Source organism: Lissotriton vulgaris, chromosome 7 (assembly GCF_964263255.1).
Source record: "Lissotriton vulgaris chromosome 7, aLisVul1.2, whole genome shotgun sequence".
Classification (NCBI taxonomy): Eukaryota; Metazoa; Chordata; class Amphibia; order Caudata; family Salamandridae; genus Lissotriton; species Lissotriton vulgaris.
In genome coordinates, this window is record NC_141695.1 from 938587335 (window position 1) to 938610790 (window position 23456).

General features: G+C 41.6%; 1 pseudogene; it reads right to left on the reverse strand.

Moving 5' to 3' along the window:
- Positions 1–208: 208 nt before the first annotated feature.
- On the reverse strand, positions 209–22403 carry LOC147702771 (protocadherin gamma-A3 pseudogene; annotated as a pseudogene).
- Between the last annotated feature and the right edge of the window lie 1053 nt (positions 22404–23456).

Sequence of the window (23456 nt, forward strand, 5' to 3'; positions counted from 1 at the left end):
AGGGGAAAAGGCAGATTAATTTATTCCATTTGTGTGATTTTTTCTGAGAAATAGCATACACTGTACACTTGTAGTACTTTTCTCTTATAGAGATATAACACATATTTAACCAATAATGTCACAGTACACAAAATTGCATGCACATACTTTACCACACAATGGTCATAAGCAAACGAATGTCGGATATAGTGTGTAAAAAACAAATATATTAAATGGCAATGAAACTGCTGACCTCATTGGTGATTGCTTCTTTGCTGTTATTTCCATCTTGCAAGACGATAAGATCCCAATCATTTGGAGTGAGGCTGTTAGTAAGAGTGCCTGAGTTGCTACTCGTGTGGTTTTTCAACCCACAACCATTTGTTAAACTCACCTCATGTGAGTAGGTTCGCAGAAAGGCTCTCACACCATCAATACCCACAAACTGGGAGGCAGGAAGGACAGAGCCATTTACAGCTTTTGACTTATAGTACTTAGATTTGTTCCATTTAAGCATCTGGAAAGCCATCAAAACAATTAAATATATGAGAAATAGACAGGAAATTAACACAATGGCGATCACCAAGTACCAAGTTGGGTTGGATTCAGAGTCCACAGATGTTGGGGGGCTGCTTAGGTCTGACAGAATTTCAGGGATGCTGTCAGATAGCAAGACAGTGACTGTTACAGTGGAAGACAAAGAAGGCTGGCCATTATCTTTTACTAAAACTACAAACATCTGCTTTAGGGCATCTTTCTCTAGGGACATTCCCTTCAAGGCAGAGGCTCCGCAGATGTCGTGGAATCTCCACCATGAGAAACTACAGTGCGTAGTTCTGCTCATAGGAGAGGAGGCAAGATGGCGCCCGTGTGAGAGGTCGCTGCAGAGCCTGCTCCTGAGCCTGGAAAATGCCTAATGTAACGCTCTGATTGTCACCTTCACCTTCAACCATTCAACCCTCAGTCTTTAATCTTCAACATTCTACCTTCTGCCTTCAACTGCCTTCAAACTGCTGGGCCTTTAGGCCTTCAAGACCCTCAAGATTCTCCAGACGATGACCACGCTCTGTGTTTTGTGTTTGCCAGCGGGGGACCATCATAAGGCAAGGCAAGGCAAGCAAAGTTACCATTGTTGCAGTTCTTAGGTGCATGGGGCTTTCAACTTTGCTTTTTCCGTTACTTTCTTGCGCTTGCTGTAATTGCAGCCAAGTGGATGGCCAATGCTACATGAAATGTGAACTGTGTATAGTGGCATAAACTAAATTTTGCTAATTTTGCTCCGGAGTAGCAGAAGTTAAGGCTTGCAGTGTATGCTAAAAAAGAAAGAAGACGCAATCACACGCGTTCACACGGAACGCAGCTAGAACTGCAAATCCTATCTATCGGCTTTCAGCTACCCCTGCATCCCCGGATTTATTTCCTCAGTGCCGTAACGCTTGCAGTATTGCCTGCTCACGATGGTGCTTGTGATTGTTACTTAATGGAAGTGCACTATCGAAGCGTGATATGGTTACAGCACAACAAATAGAAGTCAATCAGCGGTGTGTGCACCGGGTGGAAAAGAACACTGTGAAAAAAAAAAAGAGAAAAGGATTCTTCGATTCGATGGTATCCTACCTGCTTTCTGCCCTCTGCTTTCCGTTCAGCGCTGATCTGCTCTCCCCTTTTTGACTGACAGCGGTGCTTGTTTCCTCAAGCACAGCGCTAAGCGCTTCTCATTCTCTGTCTCCGTCACCTCCCTCGCTCCGCTCACCGCCTCACGTCTGCTGCTGCTCGACTGCTTCATTGCCTGCCATCATCCATCATCTGCAGACACGGCGGCAGGTCTTAAGAAGGCAGGAGACCGCGTCGTTGTCAAGGGTGATGACGCTGACGCTGTTAGCTGTTAGCACGGAATGCCCGGGGGCCGAGAATAATAAAAGGAAAGGGAGCATTGAGTGGAGAGTACAGCACAGCATAGTACACAGCACAGCACGACATAATACAAAAGGTGGGCAAATATTTGACAATAAAATGGAGTAATAACGGAAAAGTAAGGAAATCAAAGGGGGAAAAAAAAAAAAAGTTATCACCCAAAAAAAAAAAAAAAAAAAAAAGTATAACAAAGATTCAATATATATACAATACAACAGCAACAGCATACCGGGAGCAAAGGGAGGTGGACCACGGATGGGCTCTCTGGTGGCTGGACATAATTTTCAGCAGATCTGTTCAGACTTACAATTGGGGAAAAATACAGATCTGGATATTAAGATTCTTCGGAGAAATAGAGTTTGGGCTGGATTCTCAAGCTTACTCAAACCAACTACAAGGTTCAGAGGAGGAGGATTCAGGGCTAGAGGTAACCCAGTACTGCTCGCAGTAAATATCACGGAAATTACCATACAGACTTTCAACACAACCATAGAGAAAGACATGGAGAAGATCAAAGAAAAAGATAAAAGCAAAAATAAGGATAAAACCAGTGTTGCGTGTTTATCTAGGTTCCTGATCGATACTGTGACCTTATGCCCCTATTCGGCTATAAATCCATTTATTCCCTATATTGGCATAACCGTTCAAGTGCGATTTTCTGAAAAGTCATCTCTGGCCTCACACGAACAGAGCCACATTCCAGCATAGTTCTCTCTGCCACTTCCTTTGCGACCAATTAGTGCAATGACAGAGCAGTAGTCACTATCTGATATTCCTAGATAACACTCCGAGTTCTTCAACAAGATAAAAACTCAGCAAACCTGGAAATCCCCGCTTGCTATGTTTTGATTAGTAATGGAACTCTAATGAGCAACTGATAACTATCACTTCCTAGTGACATCTTTAATTGACGTCTTATGTCCAGCAAACTTGCGTCAAACCCGGCACCTGTCAGGTATAAATATTACCAACGTTGCCTTAAGCAATGCGAGCTACTGTTGCTGATGCCAGCTGCCTGCAAGACCCCGTGTTGGTAAATCTAGCACTCTGTCGCTGCAGCCTGCTGTCCCTGTGGTGGTGAAGCTGCTGATACCATTATCGCTGCTAAAGCGTGAACTATGGTGCAGTACGCTTAAGGAGCTGAACAGCCGTCCTCTGCGAAGACATCCAGCAGATTCCAGCTGCCCGCGGACGCTGTCCCCCCTCCTTCCTCGACGCGCTGAAGCGACCCGCTGCCTTTCTCGTGCAGAGAAATCCAGCTCCGGCGTTTCCGGTCTACCCTCGCAGGTGACTGGGATATCGAGAGAGACCCCTGAAGGAGATACCAATCCTCCATCATTCTATTCAGAGGTATGGTGTTGACTAAACCCTTAGACGAGAATTCTTGAAACAAACCTTGGCAAAACCAACTTAACTTAAAGCTACTTACTTACTCCCCTTTCACGTGTTAGGCTTAGGTCAGGCACACTGGGGTAGGCTTAGTTAGAAGCACCAGTTGAGTATGTTAGCCTAATGTATATATGACTGTATATATGTTTTATTACTTTTAAACCATTGTATGGCTAAGAAACCATATCAATGCTTTTACAGTTCTATTTCGCAATACTTATCTTACTGTACGTACTTTTTATAATAACAATTATTGCAATTGTGGCAATACATTTCTCTTGTACGAGAAGAAAGACTGTTCAATAAATGTTAACTTTTATTGACAAACGCCCGTCTCTCTATTCTCTACATCTCGTGAAAGTAAACTGCACTAGACTGACTGAGTGAAATACATGTCTATTGTTTCACACGACCCTAGAGATTGACTCTTGATCTGAGGAGCAAAGTTGTCATGTTGCACGGTTGTTGGAAAGCTGAATCCCTTCTTGTCTGTGCCAAGGAAGCTGATCACTTCCTATGCAGAGAAGAAAGTTTCCAGTGACCTCTGAGCTAGTTGGTAACACAACCCAATTAAGTTTAGCATAGTCAGTGGAGGCCTGGAATATCCGCAGTTCCACGTCGATACTACTGTTTATGTTATTCCAATGCGCAGGGCCTAGTGGGAAACTAGGAACTTTACTACATGGCGCCCTAACGTTTGGTAAGGCGATAAACTAACGCAAGACTTATAGAGTAACTCAGTCGTGCATATTTCACACCCCTTTCTCCCGTAAATACTCCAATAGACGTCTGGAGTGGATGAATGGTTAAAATCCGCCCGACCTTAGTAGGAAGAGATTCCTATGTAAAGCTCTGGTTTCTTCAACGTTGAAGGATACAGTGTTCCAAAATATTGTGCACCTAATCTTTGTCTCCTTGGAGACCTACTCTGCAAACCTCGCATTTTTACAATGCCTGAAAACGGAACCTCTGGGGCCGCAGCAGATGCGACTCAGCAAGGTCCTGAATACACAGACCCGGATGCTATTATCATCCCGGTCCACTTAAGAAGATCTATAACTTTAAAACTTATAGATAACGGACTGACACCTCAAGGTGGTACAGTAATTTTCGTGATAGAGGCTCACGAATATCGGCAGACAGAGGTATTCTATTCATGGATAAACTTTCCAGCGGTAAACGCTAGAACAAAAGAGTTTCACTATTACAAAATAGAGAAACCTCCGGAAGAGTACGCTCCTTTCGAGGAGATTGAAATTCCACTTAAATTTCAAGAGCACCTGCTCTGGTTTAATGGCGCCCTAAAACACAATGATCACATTACCAGGCTCGGTCCACTAGGTAGACCAGGAGCCACGTGGCCGGTTCTAGCCAGCTGCACACCACATCCGGACATTGAAAAAATGTCAAAAGAAGATCTCTTAGTTAACATAGGAGAGTTAACAAAAGCGTATAGAGAGTTAGTAAAATTATTTAAAAATAATTCAAACACTCCTAAAAAGAGCTGAGATGGAAATAAACAATCCACTCCCAAGGAAAAAGTTTTCCAGTCCAGAGGAAGGTCTCCTCGACGGAGGGAAAGAACTCCGACTCGAGAACGCCAGTCTCCCCAGAGGGAGCCCTCTGAGAAAAGATATAACCTTAGAAATAGGGATAATCTGAAAAAACCTGATAGATATCAAAGTATTGATACACGTCCCTCTCGATCTTTTCCACAGAATTCGGAAAGAAGAGGACGGTCAGACCCAGGAGAGCACACCAAGTCCAAAGACAAGGAACCTGCTCAGAGTAAAAAATCTCAATTTCAGAAAAAGAAGGTAGCCAGTATTAGAGTAATCAACCATGCCGAGAATACTGAGGACACAGTTGAAAAACGGGGAGTGGGCATTGACAATGTTGGACAGTGCAGCAGAAATCAGTATAGCGCGCAAGATCTTGATGAGTCATCTGGAGACAGTGGACACGAATGAATTCATTCAGGTTGAAACTGCCGACGCCAGACTTAGCGAGCCCCATAAAATATACGAAATAACATTGCGTATAGAGGGTGATAAGACTAGGAAAATTAAGGGTCTATTTTGGGATAAGCTCTCAAAAGGCTATGATATTCTGTTAGCTGAAAAAGATTGGCCCCCAGAGTTTGTCAGGGAGTGCCCTCGTGGCGAAGAAGTGATTATGCCTGCCTTCTCGAATCACATTCCGATTCACAAAAAATATACATATGCAAGGAAATGGGCAGTGGCCCAGGCACCTGCATTATATAAAAATCATGTAGGATGGGATGACAATTCACCGCCTCACAAGATCCAATTAAAAAGTGAACCAACTGCCCAACGGCAGTATCCCATAAAGCAAGAAGCTAAAAAACAAGTCAGGGAGATCTTAGATCAACTTGAGTACCAGGGGGTGATTGAAACATGCACCTCTCAAATGAACAATCCTTTGTTTCCTGTCTCCAAGCCAGACAATTCATATCGTCTAGTTTTGGACTACAGACATCTTAATACATGTTGCAAAACTTTTGCAGTACAAAACTCGCATAGTGCAGCCCTAATGAATAACATAGTTAGGAAAAAATATAAAACGACATTAGACAGTTCTAATGGTTTCTTTTGTCAAAACATTGCACCAGAAAGCAGATATTTGACCGCTTTCTCTGCATTTGGGTCGCAGAAAAAATTCTGTCGTCTCCCACAGGGGTTCAAGAACAGCCCAGGACTATTCTCAGCTAGAGTAACAGAGTTACTACAAATCTATGATGATGAAGCATTGTCTTACGTAGATGATATTTATCTCACAGACGACAACTTGGATACTCACTTGAAAAGAGTGAACACCATTATACTTGGGTTCGCAGCAGAGGGTTACAAATTCAACTTTAAAAAGTCCCGAATTGCCCATCTGACAGTACTATTTTTAGGGCACGAATTATCAAGTGAAGGGAAAAGCCTAGCGGACAACTTCTTAGAGAAGTGCGCTGTACTCCAAGCTCCAAAAACGCTGAAGAATTTACAATCCATTCTAGGTTTTCTGAATTTCGGAAGAACTTACATACTAAATTACGCAGAGAGGGTTAAACCTCTCTACGAACTAATTAAACCTGATTTTAAACAAATCAATTGGACTCAAAAACACACGGAAATTTTGAGATCACTGCAAACAGACATGTTAGCAAAAACAAAATTAGATACACGTGACAACACACGTGATCTTGTAATCCGAGTCATCCCAGGAAGATGCGGATTCACATACCTAACCTCTAATGAGGGAGAAAAGGTACCAATAGCTTACAAATCACATTTGTACACTAAGGCTGAAATAAAATTCAGTTCAACGGAGAAAATTCTAACTGCGGTTCAGACTGCTGTAGCGAAAGAAAGGCCCCTAGCACAAGGTAAACGAATAATAATCGTAACACCCATACCGGCTTTAGAAGCGGTAACTAAAGCAAGCATTCCTAATGCTAAAGCTTTGCATCCGAGATGGATTCAGTGGGTTAATTCTCTGGCTGCAACAGACGTAGTTTACTAATTTGATCCTAACTTAAAAACACAGGAGTTTTTACAATATGAATATGAATGTCCTCTGCCAATTGAAATCCTGCCTCTCGAAGAATACGGAAGTATTATATATACTGACGGATCAGCACAACCCGCAGTTGGGGGTAAGCAAGCTTACAGTGCTGCGTGCGCGATTGTTAAAGGTCGCTGGCACAAAGGAAAATTCAGACTACTGGTCACCAAAACACAATCTCTAGGAGATTGCTCGGCTCAACGAGCTGAATTAGTAGCATTTAAGATGGCGCTAGAAAATACCGATCGCGAATTCCCCACACTAATAGTGTGCGATTCTTTTTATTGCGTACAATCTTATAATGAATACTTGCAGAATTGGGTGGAAAATGGTTTCAAAGATGCAAAAGGTGGCACAATAAAGCATAAAATGCTTTGGGAACAGGTAGTTCTTTTACAGAAAGAACTACAAAAGACTCACGTGATACATACACTGAGTCATCAACGTGATGGCGTTCACGTTGCAGGGAATTCATTGGCTGATGAAGCCGCGAAGGCAGCTGTACAAACGGCTTCCGTAGCTGCGATAACTCGGTCACAAACAAAAATAGACAGCGATATTCTACAAGCTGTCAGTGCGTCAGTAAAAAATGATAAGAAAACACTCCCAAAAGGCTTTCCTGAAAAGTACTTGTACTTAACGGATACAAATAATGTTCCTTTTGCTCGAATCCCTGGAGTGGGGGATAGAGTAATTCCAAACAGGGAACACAGACTAGGACTAATCAAAGCGGCACACAAAGGACTTGCTTCTGCACACGCTGGCGATCCGCAACAATATCACTATTAAAACAGAGATATTGGTGGCCTCGCTTGAGAATACAAACTAAAAAGTATGTATTAGAATGCGACATATGCCAAAGGATAAAAGTATCAACAGTAAAACGACCAGCGCAGACACCCCTTCTCATCTCGGATAAACCATTTGCATGCGTTTACCTGGACCACTGTGGTCCCCTACAAAGGGACGGCAACTATAGATATATCATGGTAGCAGTGGATTCCTGTACGTGGTTCATATGGATGTGGCCCCAGCGCTCGGCTGACGCTAGAACGGTTATAAAAGATTTGCGAGTCTTTATCGGCACATACGCAATTACCACGTTCCATTCTGACCAGGGTCCTGCTTTCAGCTCTCGAGCCTATAAGGAGGCCATGGCTAGCATGGGAATTGGGTTGCGGTATTCTTGTCCGTCATACCCCGGAAGGGAATAGTGTGATAGAAAGAAAAAACCGTGACATAAAGCAATCTATAACAGCGAAGGTATTAGGTTCAGGCGCTGGGTGGGTCAAACATTTAATAAGTGTCCAGACTAGTCTTAACAACATGCCAAGAAATTCTCTAAAAGGTTTCAGCCCATACAAACTATTGTTCGGAATTAGAATGCGAGTTCAGGACCTCGATAGTCAGATGTCAGTGGTACAAGAAAAAACAACAGACTTTGACATCAAAGATCGTTTGGCTGTTTTACAGGAACTGAATGAAAAAAGAAAATCATTAAGCAACATAAAGTTAAAGCAACAGCCAAGTACCACTGACGAGGCACCACCCGCAACAGCCCCAGCAAGGACTGTCTGGATTCCAAAGATTGGGGATCTAGTCAGAGAAAAGATCGCGGTTAAGAAGGAATTTGGGCCTTCTTACAGAAAAGCAGTACCTGTCTTGGCAGTCACCGGAACAAGATCAGTTGTGCTACCGCCCCTTGCTGGTAAAAAGGAGAACAGAGTTGTGTCTATCGATCTGGTAAAACCACAAGCATGTGGCCTATAATCAACAGTAGGCCCAGTGGACTCGCAAGAAACAACAGAATACCCAAACTTGCAACAATCCAAGAGGTTCAAACTGAAAGACTAATCACATTCGATCAGCCTGCAGTGCACAATGAAGGACTATGCAATAATGCCATGGAACTCGTGCCTCTTGAAACACAGATTGAAACAGTTCGTCAAGAAACAACACCAGTCTACAATGATGTGGCATCAGAAAGTGCTACCGAGAGACAGATTGAAAGAACAATCCCATCAATTGACAGAACTGCCTCTGGTTATTTCATCAACTTCGACAACTTCTCTGAAGATTTAAGTGCCCCCGAAGTGATGCCAGAAACAAAAAAGACTTTTAAAGAAAAAGCAACGGAACTCTTTCATCAACTGAAGGAAATCTACCTTATTTCGCCTTGGCTAGAGTTCTGGTTCGGTCTAGGTGTATTTTTCCTCCTGCTTTGGCTCATCATGGTACTGTGTTTGGGAAAATTCATTGAAGGAAAATATATTACAATGGACACAGCAAGTCAGAACATCAACCTAGTCCTGAAACCACACAGATCATCCCACGTGAAGAAAAGAGAACTGTCAACAGTAAATGTCACAGCAATTCCAATACCTGGTGGGGTAGTATGGGAGAAAACAGACTATGAGATATATGGTCCGGTCGAAATCCTGAAGTATCCTCATCAACTAAAGGTTTCCTTAAGTGACTTTGTGACACCTAGTACATTCTCTGATGATTGGGACTTTAACAGTATTAATGACATGATGTCTGATTTAGTAATGTCAGCTAGATTCACAGATCATGATTATTTACAAGGTTCATCTAGTTATGAGCAGTTATTCTGTTACACCCACTATGGGGATCATTACTTGCATAAATCTGCACAGCCTAGAAATGTTTTTATGTATAATCAATGGGAACATTGTTCTACACCACCTAAAAGCAGTTCTAAAGCATTCTTTGAGAAATTCAAATACTTCTCAGGGTTTAACACCAGTGATGCAGAAACGTTTTATTATAAACTGTTAGATAAAACAGGAATGAAAACAATGCTGACAAATTCTAAATTGATATATTCAGAAGCATTTTATGACAAAATGATGACATTTGGTTTTGATTATTGGAAAAATAATATTGAAACGAAAACAATTTGGGGTACAAAAGATTGGCAGGTGCAAGGCATTGAAGCACTATTTAGAACCTGCATGATACCAGAACAAATGTTATTTTTAAATGACACAATACACCAAACATCTTGTCTTGGCCTAGCTAAGATCAAAGACCTTAAAACACCGTCTATTCCGAAGCCAATACCAGAAAATGCAACTGCTGATATTGAGTTAGACGTGTCACAAATTTTACATTTCAACAGAACAAATCCTGATTGGAAAAAGTGGTTAATCTGGCCTACAGACACAAATAGCTGTCAAGATAGATTCCTGAATAAGACGCAGGGGTTAAAAATGACCAGATTAGACTCGAGATATTCCCAGAGACAACATCCAGGGATTATAACAACATACAGTGTAGGGAAACTCTGCCTTGAATGGCTAACCTCGTCCACACTGGCTGAAATTAAGCAACACTTGTCTTTACTAAAAGATGGTGCTGATTTGCGCGATTTCATTCTTGGACCACGCAACAGCGTCAAAAGCGTTTCATAGCGACCAGTATCTATGCTGCTTACAACGAGGCTTGGAAAGTAAAGCAAATTGAAACTGCTGAAAAAATACGAGAAATTGATCGTATTAATTTGGAGAAATCACTTTCTGTGGTAGACAATGGGTTAATGACTCTGTCTTCCAGAATATATTCGTTGGACAATATTGTATCCTCTGCCTTTGATGTGATAGACAGAGATTTGCTAATGTTACAACATGGCCAATCTCAATTACGCTCTATTATAGAATTGGGCTGGACGCTGCAAAATCTTCGTTCAGGCTATGTGCCTTGGCGTTTAATCAACACGACGTCATTATTTTCCAGTTTTAACCTTACTGATAAACAGATCAGTTTGGCACAGAAAGGAGCAGACTATACAATCCTGAGCATCGAAAAACTCGAGAGATTACCATTGACAATGTCAGAGAGTCCTGTCATTGAATGGATAATACACGGAATTATCACAGTTCCGATAACAACTTTCCGATTTAAAAAGTGCCTTGAGTACATACCTGCTGGCCAGTATGAACAATTGGGTAAAGGATATGTAAAATCCGAATGGAAATTACCATACACTCATTCTTGCTATAGTGACAGTGACAAAAATGTATTTCTTAGTGGTGAGAACTGTAAACATTCACTAAGCGGTATACTTTTGTGTCAGGGTATTAATTTACACGGAGCATGTGATGGAAATTCAAACAACCTTTCATGCCACCAGCTAGTCACACCTGCAATTCAGATAGAGCCCTTCTTTATGCAACTTTCGAACGGGAGTTACATTCTTAGAACGGATCACAGATGTTGTGGCCTCGTGCCAGGGAAAAGTTATCTAGTAGAAGTAACATCCATGCTCAAATGCTGTATGCAAGCATTGTTTCCGAGTGGGCCTCCAGACATAGTGACTCCCATCTGGCCTCGTCTGAATCTCTATTCTATACAAATTGATACATTAAGCAAAATGAAATCTGTACTTTTACAGACAACAGTGCCTATAACGTCATCTAAAGAGACGTATGATCTTCTAGTTGCAAGGACAGCTACTGAAGTTCATGACCTTTTATCAACAAATTGCCCCGTGCATTTCGTAGAAATGTTCAGCCAACTCCTTAACATGTCTAGTGCAACAAGCATCCCAGGCATATTTAAGACAGTCTTTTCGGGACTGCTAACACCCTTCCAGGCAATTTTGGGAATCTTTCCTAATTTTGTGCAGTCCATTTTTGGCGGCATACCATTATTTTTGGGACTCGTCGCAGGGATTCTATTTTTGACCCTCCTGCTTCGTTATGGCAAGCCTCGGCTCAGACATAGCTCCCATGGGAATGGAAGAGACAATCCTAGCAATGCGCTACCGGGACAGGATAACTAACGTCCTTGGATTGGCCAGGCTTAGAGATCTAAACATGACCTGGTTCCTTTCATTCAGACCGATATGGCAAAATTGCATTTTACCTGTGCTACGGTGTATGCTTTGCGGCGATGAATGCGTGTTGGACATCTGTCTTTCACTTCCATCAGCAGTACCAATGGACGTCGATACTTTGCTCAGTCCAATAACGGCTCACGCATTGTGTTGTCCCCAGCGGCTACCAATCCTGATGACGGCATTCGTGGAGACTCCTGTGCTACAGCCAAGTGGTAACAGTGGAGCGAGTGACAAAAGCAACATCATCCAGGTACAACGTTCTGTGAGCATTGCTGGTCCCGACTATGATGACAGCAATCATTCTCACACCTGCCAAGTTACAGCGCTATCTAATTTGGTTGAACTATCACCTGAATTTGTAGACCAATTCTTTGAGAGCCTGTCTGATACGATGTTCTCACCCGTACAGAAACAATAACTTTTGAGAAGCTTTCCGACACACAGCGTTCCCATGAACTCTGAATTCGGCCTTCAGTTTTGATCAACAAAAACTGCCAAGAGCTTTGGAAATCTATTTTCTTTGAATTGGACAATTTTTCTAATATTGACCTTTTTGGCACGAACAATTCTTTGCTTAACGTAAAAACTGTTCTTGGAGAACAGAAGCTTCACACTTCTATTTCTAAACACATCTAGAGACATAACAACACCAGCCTCTAGCACACATGTTATTACAATGCATTTTTATGATTTATCTCGCCTTTCTTCTGTCAGAGATACTTCATGTGTAATTCTTTTTGCATAATCGTTCATTGATTTCATATGCAATAATTTTTTGAATGATTACTATGCTTTAAAAAACGTACAGTACCTAAATTCATGTATTACAAGTACGCCTATTTCGAATGCATTTATGTATTTTGGGGTGGGCAATGTTACACATACATCTAATTGCTTTAGTTTTAGTAATTTTGATGGACATTAACCCGTGGAGTGGGTGTTGCGTGTTTATCTAGGTTCCTGATCGATACTGTGACCTTATGCCCCTATTCGGCTATAAATCCATTTATTCCCTATATTGGCATAACCGTTCAAGTGCGATTTTCTGAAAAGTCATCTCTGGCCTCACACGAACAGAGCCACATTCCAGCATAGTTCTCTCTGCCACTTCCTTTGCGACCAATTAGTGCAATGACAGAGCAGTAGTGACTATCTGATATTCCTAGATAACACTCCGAGTTCTTCAACAAGATAAAAACTCAGCAAACCTGGAAATCCCCGCTTGCTATGTTTTGATTAGTAATGGAACTCTAATGAGCAACTGATAACTATCACTTCCTAGTGACATCTTTAATTGACGTCTTATGTCCAGCAAACTTGCGTCAAACCCGGCACCTGTCAGGTATAAATATTACCAACGTTGCCTTAAGCAATGAGAGCTACTGTTGCTGATGCCAGCTGCCTGCAAGACCCCGTGTTGGTAAATCTAGCACTCTGTCGCTGCAGCCTGCTGTCCCTGTGGTGGTGAAGCTGCTGATACCATTATCGCTGCTAAAGCGCGAACTATGGTGCAGTACGCTTAAGGAGCTGAACAGCCGTCCTCTGCGAAGACATCCAGCAGATTCCAGCTGCCCGCGGACGCTGTTCCCCCTCCTTCCTCGACGCGCTGAAGAGACCCGCTGCCTTTCTCGTGCAGAGAAATCCAGCTCCGGCGTTTCCGGTCTACCCTCGCAGGTGACTGGGATATCGAGAGAGACCCCTGAAGGAGATACCAATCCTCCATCATTCTATTCAGAGGTATGGTGTTGACTAAACCCTTAGACGAGAATTCTTGAAACAAACCTTGGCAAAACCAACTTAACTTAAAGCTACTTACTTACTCCCCTTTCACGTGTTAGGCTTAGGTCAGGCACACTGGGGTAGGCTTAGTTAGAAGCACCAGTTGAGTATGTTAGCCTAATGTATATATGACTGTATATATGTTTTATTACTTTTAAACCATTGTATGGCTAAGAAACCATATCAATGCTTTTACAGTTCTATTTCGCAATACTTATCTTACTGTACGTACTTTTTATAATAACAATTATTGCAATTGTGGCAATACATTTCTCTTGTACGAGAAGAAAGACTGTTCAATAAATGTTAACTTTTATTGACAAACGCCCGTCTCTCTATTCTCTACATCTCGTGAAAGTAAACTGCACTAGACTGACTGAGTGAAATACATGTCTATTGTTTCACACAACCCTAGAGATTGACTCTTGATCTGAGGAGCAAAGTTGTCATGTTGCACGGTTGTTGGAAAGCTGAATCCCTTCTTGTCTGTGCCAAGGAAGCTGATCACTTCCTATGCAGAGAAGAAAGTTTCCAGTGACCTCTGAGCTAGTTGGTAACACAACCCAATTAAGTTTAGCATAGTCAGTGGAGGCCTGGAATATCCGCAGTTCCACGTCGATACTACTGTTTATGTTATTCCAATGCGCAGGGCCTAGTGGGAAACTAGGAACTACACTACAAAAATAAGGATAAAACCAGTGACAAAACCAGTGAACTTGATACTCAAGATCAAACTCAAACTCTAAAACAGAATCAAACTGGGATAAAGAATGATAAAATAACCGATACCAAATCAAAAGCAAAGGCCCAGGCTCAAGGAGGAGAGGGTGAGGGTGATCAAGAAAAAGATCAAGAAAAAGAAGAAATACAAGAAAGTCAAGAAAGGGCAGAGAACTCAGATGACAGAGGAAATACCAAAGAGAGTTATAATTCACAAGGATCTCAGAAGAAAAAAGAAACACAGAGACGACCCGAAACTAGGGGTTATAAAGCGATGGAAAATAATGACGAGGATAATGATGATGGCAAAACAAGAGCTATCAAGGCTGATGGAAAAGATAGAAACATCGAGAATGGACAGATTGAACAGAAACTGCACAAGGAAGCCGAGAAATCAAAAAAGAAAGCCAAGGAGAAACAGAGAGTAAAAGAAGCAGAAAAGGAAAAAGAATTGACAAGCAGAGAGAATCTTGACCTATTGGAGAAAAAGGCCAAAAGACTACAGACGATCAAAAATTTAAAAGCTACGGCTAACATAACTGGGCACTCAACAGGTTCCCAACCTAGAATTTCAAACATATTCAGCCCAGCAATTAAAGATAGACATCAGAATTGCCCTCTTAATGAAATTCCACCATACACAATGGATCAACAAGGTTTACAAAATAAGACCATCACTGCGGCATCTGAGGTTTTAGTCTCAGCAGTCCCAGTAGAACATCTAGAACATGAAAATATGAGGGAAGAAAGTGGATCTGGCCCTAACATAGACTTAGACTCAAATATTAATCTATTGGTGAAAGGCAGCACTTCAGAAGAAGTCTCGAATATAAACCGTGTGACGGAGGGATACGCTTCAGCAGAAGTCTCCGATGGCTCTGAATCAGAGATCTATGAGACAGGAATATCAATCTCCAGTGAATCCAGCAAATCCAGTGAAGAGACTGATCTTGGTGACAATCACAGACAGGAGGAACTGGACAAAAAAGCACCTTCACCGACAAATATTGGATCTAAGAATGCCCTATTATACGATTATACACCAACAAAGAAAATGGGGAAAAAGAGAAGTAAACATAAAAGGCATCCAAATATAATTCACGATGAAACGACAGATCCTGGGAGTAATCCAGAACAAACAACAGTGAGAACCAAACTCTCACGCAAAAGCCCTCATCGTAAAACAAATGCTGAATCTGAAAAAAATAAGAATATCATCGACAACCCGGATGATGATGAACAGCTGAAGCGTAGAGAACCTACACTTAGCGAAGTCTTTGAATCAATCAAAAATTTTCATCAAGATGTAAAGGAAGATAGCCAAAGAAATCATGTCGCTATTCAAAAATTGGAAGGAGCTATCAACAAAGTTGGCAATACATGCCAGGAAATCTCAGATAGAATGTGCTCGGTAGAAGTTCGTGCAGAAAACCTGGAATCAGACGTCGCTAGATTACAACTCCAAGCAAAGGAGCACGAGGGAATAATTAAGGACTTGATGATGAAGGCTGAAGACCAAGAAAATAGAACAAGGAGGAATAATCTTCGCTTTCTTGGGATTCCCGAGGGCTCGGAAGGGAGTGATCCAAGAAACTTCATGATCAATCTACTAAAATCTTCTTTCCCAGAACTCAACTCTTGGGAAATGGATAAAGAAGTATGCCGAGCACATCGCTTTCCACTAACACTACCAAAACGGTCAGAGAAATCTTTAAAATATCCTAGAGCTCTTTTAGTCAACTTTGGAAACTTTCTGGTACGTGACACTATATATGACTTGGTCAGACCAACGGCTCAAAGAGAATATAGGGGCTTTAAGTTTTTTGCGAGACCAGACTTTGCACACGCAACAGTAGAAAGACGATGGCGAATGCGACAGCTTTTTGCCCCTTTCGAAAAGCTAGGAGCAACGGTCTATCTGCAAAACCCGGCGCGGTTAAAAATAATATACAAAGGCTCAACTAGGAGCTTCACAAGTGAAATCCAGGCAGAGGCCTATCTCAAGGAGGTTGAAGCAAGAATGAAACAAGATAATGGTAACTAAATAGAATAAGGCATCTAGTGACGACGAACTATTGACTATTGCTATTTGATATAAGGTTGACACTCACTAGGATCAAATAGTATCAGGCCAGGTGGCAGGTCCAGGCGCGCGGAACACACGGCCACCAACAGCTGGGTGAGTCTAAACCCAGGTTGCCTCAAAGGGTGGCAGGAGGGGGGGGGCAAGAGGGTGTGGAAGGGAGGGGGAGAAAGTGGGGTGGGTGGCGGATGTGGGGGGAGAAAATAAAAAACTGAAGAGAGTTCGTACTGTTAAAGTGATTTCGAATGAAAGAGTAAAATTGAAACAAAGGACATGCTCTTATTATGTATATTGTGTATGCATCAGTTATCTGGACAGGTTGATGTTATGGAAATATTTAAAAATTTGGTATGCCTAAACTAAGGATTGGATCTCTCAACATAGGAGGATTAAATGATTGGAAAAAGAGGGGGAAGCTTGAACAATATCTAAATATGATAAACTTAGATTGAATATGTTTACAAGAGACCCACTTACCCTGGAGCAAAAAACATTGGTTGAATTTTAAAAGCTATGAATTGTTGTCATGTACATCCCAGACTTCTATGATAAGAGGTGTGGCCATAATTGGTAAAGTGGGGTTAGGGGGGGCCAAAAGGTGTAAGGCGGATTCATTAGGAAGATGGGCAATTTGCGAAATGAACTTAGGTTTCACTATTTGCACAGTATATGGATCCAACACAGACGAGCCAGAAATCTTTAGTCATATTGAAAATGAATTAATTGATTGGCATACCCCGATAGTATTATGTGGCGATTTTAACATCTCTGCAAATTTTACGGATGGCAGCGCATACATAGGTAGGAAGCCAAGGGTGTTTAGAGCAATCACGTCAATGATGCAGTAACATGGCTTAGATGATGTTTGGGGAAATTTACAGACTGGAGACCCCGGGTTTACCTATTTTTCACATCCTTTTAATAAATACTCGAAATTGGATTATTTCAAGATCTCGACTACCCTACTTAGGAGTGTACAAATAAATAAGCTTCCCAAAATCATGTCTGATCATAATCCCCTAGTCTTAAATATGGCCATCAATAAACCATACAAGGTTCCTAGACCCTGGTCATTTGATAAAAAATTATTAGCGGATGCCGACTACATCACTCATATGAAAATATGGTCCCAGTCCTTTTTTGACGCTAATAGGTATAGTGCATCAAGGGGAGTCGTGTGGGATAGCTTCAAAGCAGGAATAAGAGGAGAGACTATAAGCTATACCACCAACATATGGAAAAAGGTTAATAGGGAAAGGGAAGCATTGATGGGAAAACTGAGTGAGGCAGAGACACAACATAGACAAGATATAATTACAGGTGCTCAATCTGTCGAGAGCCTACATAGAGTGAACTCCTTAAAAGCTGAGATCCAGAAACAACTAGCAAGAAAGGCGGCAGCAAATTATCAGGCACAGAGATCACGCCTTTACGAAACTGGTGAGCAAGCAGGTAGAGCTCTTGCCCTGCGAATTAGGCAGGTGGCAAGTAAGAACATTGTGACACAAATTGAATATCAGGGCCAAATATACGACAAACCTGGTGAAATTTTGGAGGGGTTTAGGAAATTTTATCAAGAATTATATCAGGAGGAAGCAGCTGCAGAGGCACCAAAAATAAGCTGGTTAGACATGGGTAGTAAGTTAAAACCAGGCCAGATCGAACTAATGGAACAAGATATTACAATGTCAGAGGTATTGGAAGCACTGAAAGATCTTGCAAGCGGAAAGGCGGCGGGCCCAGATGCTATACCAGTAGAGCTTTTTAAAAGTCTAAGGGAGGAAACAACACCATTGCTCTTAGAGCTATTCAATGGTGTTATGAATACCGGAATAATACCTGAGTCCTGGCAAGAAACTAATATAGTAATCTTTCACAAAAAAGGGAAACCTAAGACTAACCCGGGCTCCTACAGACCAATATCATTGATTAACGGTGATAACAAGCTATATGCCAAAATCATGGCCACTCGCATGGGAGGGATCATTGCGTCCTTGGTTTCCCCCTGGCAGCATGGGTTTATCCCAGGAAGAGGAACCACAAACCATATTAGGAGAGCTATTACATTATTTGACATCGGTGCTGCTAGGGGGGAGGAGGTTGCAATGATCCTCCTCGATGCGGAGAAGGCATTTGATCGCGTCAGATGGAGTTTCCTATGGAAGGTTATGGAGGCAAGGGGATTTGGCCCTAGATTTTGTCAAGCCATCCAGGCTATGTACTCATCACCTACGGCAAGAATTCAATCAATGGGGGAAAGATCAGATAGGATCAACATAACAAGGGGTACAAGACAGGGCTGCCCATGCTCTCCAATCCTGTTCGCGCTCTACATAGACCCTTTAATTACACAATTAATGAACAGTGCGCTTATTAAACCAGTAATATCAAATGGGTTTCACACTAAACTTCTCGCTTATGCGGATGATCTAGCAGTCATTACAAAAGATCCAGAGCTAGCTATGAGGGAGGTAGTTAATATAACTAGTAAGTTTGGAGATGTGTCGGGCTACCGACTAAATGTGGATAAAACACAGGTACTATGTTCTAAAAAAATAGCCAAGGTGGATGGAAGGTATGTAGAATCTGTAGTTTACCTGGGTATAACAATAAATGCAGAACCAGGTAAAATAATTGACGATAATTATACCCCTCTTTTCAAATCTATGGAAACAGATCTAAAAAGAATGGACTCATTAAAGTTGTCACTGATTGGGAGGGCTAACGTCATAAAAATGACAATGTTTCCTAAGGTGCTTTATAAATTAAGGTCAATCCCATTTAAAATTGACGAGAAAATTATTAAGAAGATTGAGTCCATTTTCATGAAATTTTTATGGCAATATGGTAAAATAAGGCGGTCAAATAGATATATGTCATTACCACAAGATAGAGGTGGGTTGGGATTGCCAGATATTAAGAGCTATCATGTTGCATGTCTCCTTGCAGACATGGCTATCCTACTCCATCCGGGGGGCCCAACCCTCAGGCAGGCGGTGATTCCATCAATTTTTCAGCTATTGGTGGGAAGTGAAGCCGTAGGGCTTTTATTAAGGAGAACCCAGAGGAGTTATTACAAGGAAATTGGATACAAGACGTTGGAAGGTATATGGTATATATGGAAAACTGTTAAAAAAGTTCTAGATATACCTACTATCCATTACCGCACACCACTTTGGAACTCAACACTCTTTCCAAATCTTAGTAGGGATGGAACGTGGCGTCATTGGGAGAGTCATGGTATTGTGGAGTTGGGGCAAATAATGATCAGAGATCATTGCAGAACGCTTGAAGAACTCACATACCACTATTCACTACAAGGCTATCAAGAGCTCAAATACCTACAGATTGTAAATAGAATTAAAGCAATTAGGCCACGCATCACTCAGCTTGGGAAATTCGAACTAATTGAGTATTTGAAGTCAGGCGGCCATAGAATTAGAGATATTTATAAAATATTTAACGACGCATCAATCGACGATATTGGAAAAATTGAAACCACATGGTCCAAAAAATTGGGAGATCCCGAAGTAGACCTTGATAAAGCGTTAGCTATGGATAAGAGGTTTCTGCGTTCCTCGAATCTCAGGGCCCAACATTTCAAAACTCTATTTAATTTATACTATACGCCCGAAAAACTATTCTCTTGGGGGAAAGCGACAAATAGCAACTGCCCCAGATGTGGAAATGGTACAGCAGATCTTATACACATGTTCTATGGCTGTGAAAAATTAAAAACTATTAAAACCGAAATAACACGGTTTTTAGAGGGGCTACTCGACGTCAAAATTAACCTATCCCCAACTTTGATAATAATCGGTTGTGATGTGAAATTAAATATGAGTACTGAGGCCGAAGCTTTAGTTTTCATTTCCGTGGCAGTCCTTAGGATTTTAATTAGCGCAGCCTGGAAGGATACAGAAGCCCCAACTTTTCAAATGTGGTTGTGTAGAATGTTGGGTATACATAATATTGAGGAAGCATTATATGATTTAAAGGGAGCGAAGCTAAGGGATATGGGCAAGCGACTTTGGGCCCCAGTGGCTACTTGGAGGACAGCAAAACTACAAATGAATGATTTACTGGCTGTGTAGATATTTAACATGTCAACTGACTCTGTACTGTATAGTATTCTTTTTGCTTTTTTCGCTTGACGGTATAATGTAATGCTTCTAACTATGTATTTATGTACGCTTCTATGAATATGTATTTACCGGTATGAACTCTCAATTTAATAAATAAAAAAAAAAAAAATAGGGCATCTTTCTCTAGGAAGGCACGTGCTGTTCTAATTTCCCCATTGTGAAATCCAACAGAGAAGAGCCCATGGTCTGTGCTCCTTAGTATCTGATAGGAGAGCCAAGCATTTGGCCCAGAATCAACATCAACAGCAACCACCTTGGTCACAAGATATCCAGGGTCAGAGGAACGAGGTGCAAACTCCACTCCAGAGGACTCATCAGTAAGAGGAGCAGGAAATAAAATTTGGGGGGCATTGTCATTTTGATCCACTACAACAATATTCAGAGTGATATTACTGCTGAGAGATGGGGAGCCTCCATCATGTGCTTTCACTTGGACTTTCAACTCCTTGAACTTTTCGTAATCAAATGACCGGAGAGCATAGATGACCCCAGTACCTGAGTTAATGGAAACGTATGAAGAGAGAGGAGCATCATCTTTGAAACTGTTCATTAAAGAGTATATGATTCTGGAATTCTGGCCCGAATCACTGTCTCTGGCATTCACCGAGAAAATAGAGGCTGTTGTAGGGTTGTTTTCCATGACATAGGCTGTATAGGACAGACTGTCAAAAACAGGTGCATTGTCATTTATGTCCGAAATTTGTAGCCTGATCATTTCGATTGTTGTCAGGGCAGGTGTTCCATGGTCTTCAGCTATAATCGATATGTTGTACTCAAAGGCCTCTTCCCTGTCTAATGACTCAACTGTCACTAAACTGTAATAATCAGCAATAGAAGATCTTAACTGAAATGGAATATTGTCCGAGATGGAACATTTTATTCAGCCATTTTCTTTAGAATCTTTATCCTGCACACTGAATATGGCAATTACTGTCTCTGTGGGGCAATCTTCTGGAATTGGTGAAAAGAGAGATGCAATAGTGATAGTGGGTGGGTTATCATTTATATCAACGACCTCAATCACTAATTTGCTTTCGGCAGCTAGGCCGCCATTGTCTTTTGCTTGAATCTTCATTTCTAATAATTCATTTTCTTCAAAGTCGAGGTTTCCCATCAGATGTACATCTCCAGTTTTGCTGTTCACCTGCAGCTTTGGGTTGTGCTCCGCTGGAACGTTGCTAAAGGAGTAGGTGACCTCTGCATTCGATCCCTCATCTGCATCTGTAGCTGTGACTGTAGTCAGCAGGGCTCCTTCCCCTACATCTTCTTTGACACTGACTTTGTACACAGACTGACTGAACACGGGTGGGTTGTCATTATTATCTAAAACCACAACCCTGATTTGCAGAGAGCCTGTCCTGGCAGGATCCCCACCATCTATGGCTGTGAGGATAAGGTGATGCACAGGCATAGCCTCACGGTCAAGGGGATTTTCAAGTATAAGTTCGGGCTCCATCAAATCACCACTTTCACTGGTGACTTGTGTTTTGAAATAAGCGTTGTGGCTCAGAATATATTTTTGAAGAGCATTAGTACCCACGTCAGGGTCGCTGGCCTTTGGCAGCGACAGGCGTGTTCCAGGCGCACTGACCTCACTGACTTCCAACACCAGCTCCTCATTAGGAAAGCTGGGTGCATTGTCATTTTTATCCTGAATTTCAACTTCAAACTGGTAAAGTGCCAGAGGATTTTGTGCAATCAGCTCTGCAATCAATAGGCAGGGACTTGTTTTTGCACATATGTACTCTCTGTCTATCTGTTCGCGGACAGACAAATAGCCGTTATTCAAACTGAAAGCGAAATGCTGTGTCTTACCTCTGGAAAACATCTGGATGCTGCGCTCTGACATTTCTGAGATTTTAAGTCCGGTGTCTTTTGCAATATTGCCCACAAAGGATCCCTTTTCCATTTCTTCCGGAATGGAATAGCGAATCTCTCCGATTGCTGCTGATAACGCCATGAAAAAGCATAACAGGACACTCCCCATGAAACCAGAATGGCCATTCACACGATGCATTTCCAATCCGATGACGATACACATTCTTCTCTCTAAATATCCAGTAGCTTTTCTTTCGTGTAACTAATATTTGTTTAAGATTCGAGCAAAGGTTGTATATTGCGAAATATCGCAGGAAAACGAAGCACCTCAGTAGTGCTCGGCTTTCAACCCCGATGAAATAGCGTCTAATTATACGTGTACCAAGTGCTGAGTTACTAGATTTGGTTGTACATAAATTTGCTGGTCAACAGTGGCACCTAGTGCTTCTAATTAGAACAGCAACATTACATACAAGTTTATAGTTACAAGTATGTAGTGCACGAACTATGGGGCATATTATCAAGCCTGTGCGCTAAAATTATCGCCGCTTTATCGGCCGAAAACGGCCGATAAAGCGGCGATAATGGGCTTGATAATATGCTCTGTGGAAGATGTGAAGACATCTAACATGGGCTTCGATTGGAATTCGATAGAGCATATTATCAAGCTCATTATCGCCGCTTTATCGGCCGTTTTCGGCCGATAAAGCGGCGATAATTTTAGCGCACAGGCTTGATAATATGCCCCTATGTTTTTTGATCCATTGAAATTATCCCTGTTATTATACAATGTTAAAAGATTATGTTCCATATCTCATGTTGATTAGAATTTGCACTAATTAGGTTTGTGTTTCGAAATAATGTTATTTTATATACTGAATTGTCGTTAAAAAAGGGACAACATTATATATTTAAATACGAAAACGACTACAAAACAGCCTGCTGTTGGATAGTTGTCTGTGGTCATTGACTGTGGAAATATTTGAGGAATATAAGTTTTCAGTAGAGGCAGCTCAAGAAAGAGTTTGGAAACATGAAACTCGGACGGAACTTAAAAAAGCACATTTACGTCTCCACTAGTTAAGGCACCTTTTTCATGGCAAAACTTTTCACCTTAAATTATTTCGTCTGTATCTAATATTAACGCTCTGCTTTACTGAAAGTACGGTCAAATACAAAGCAACACTCGTTCCAT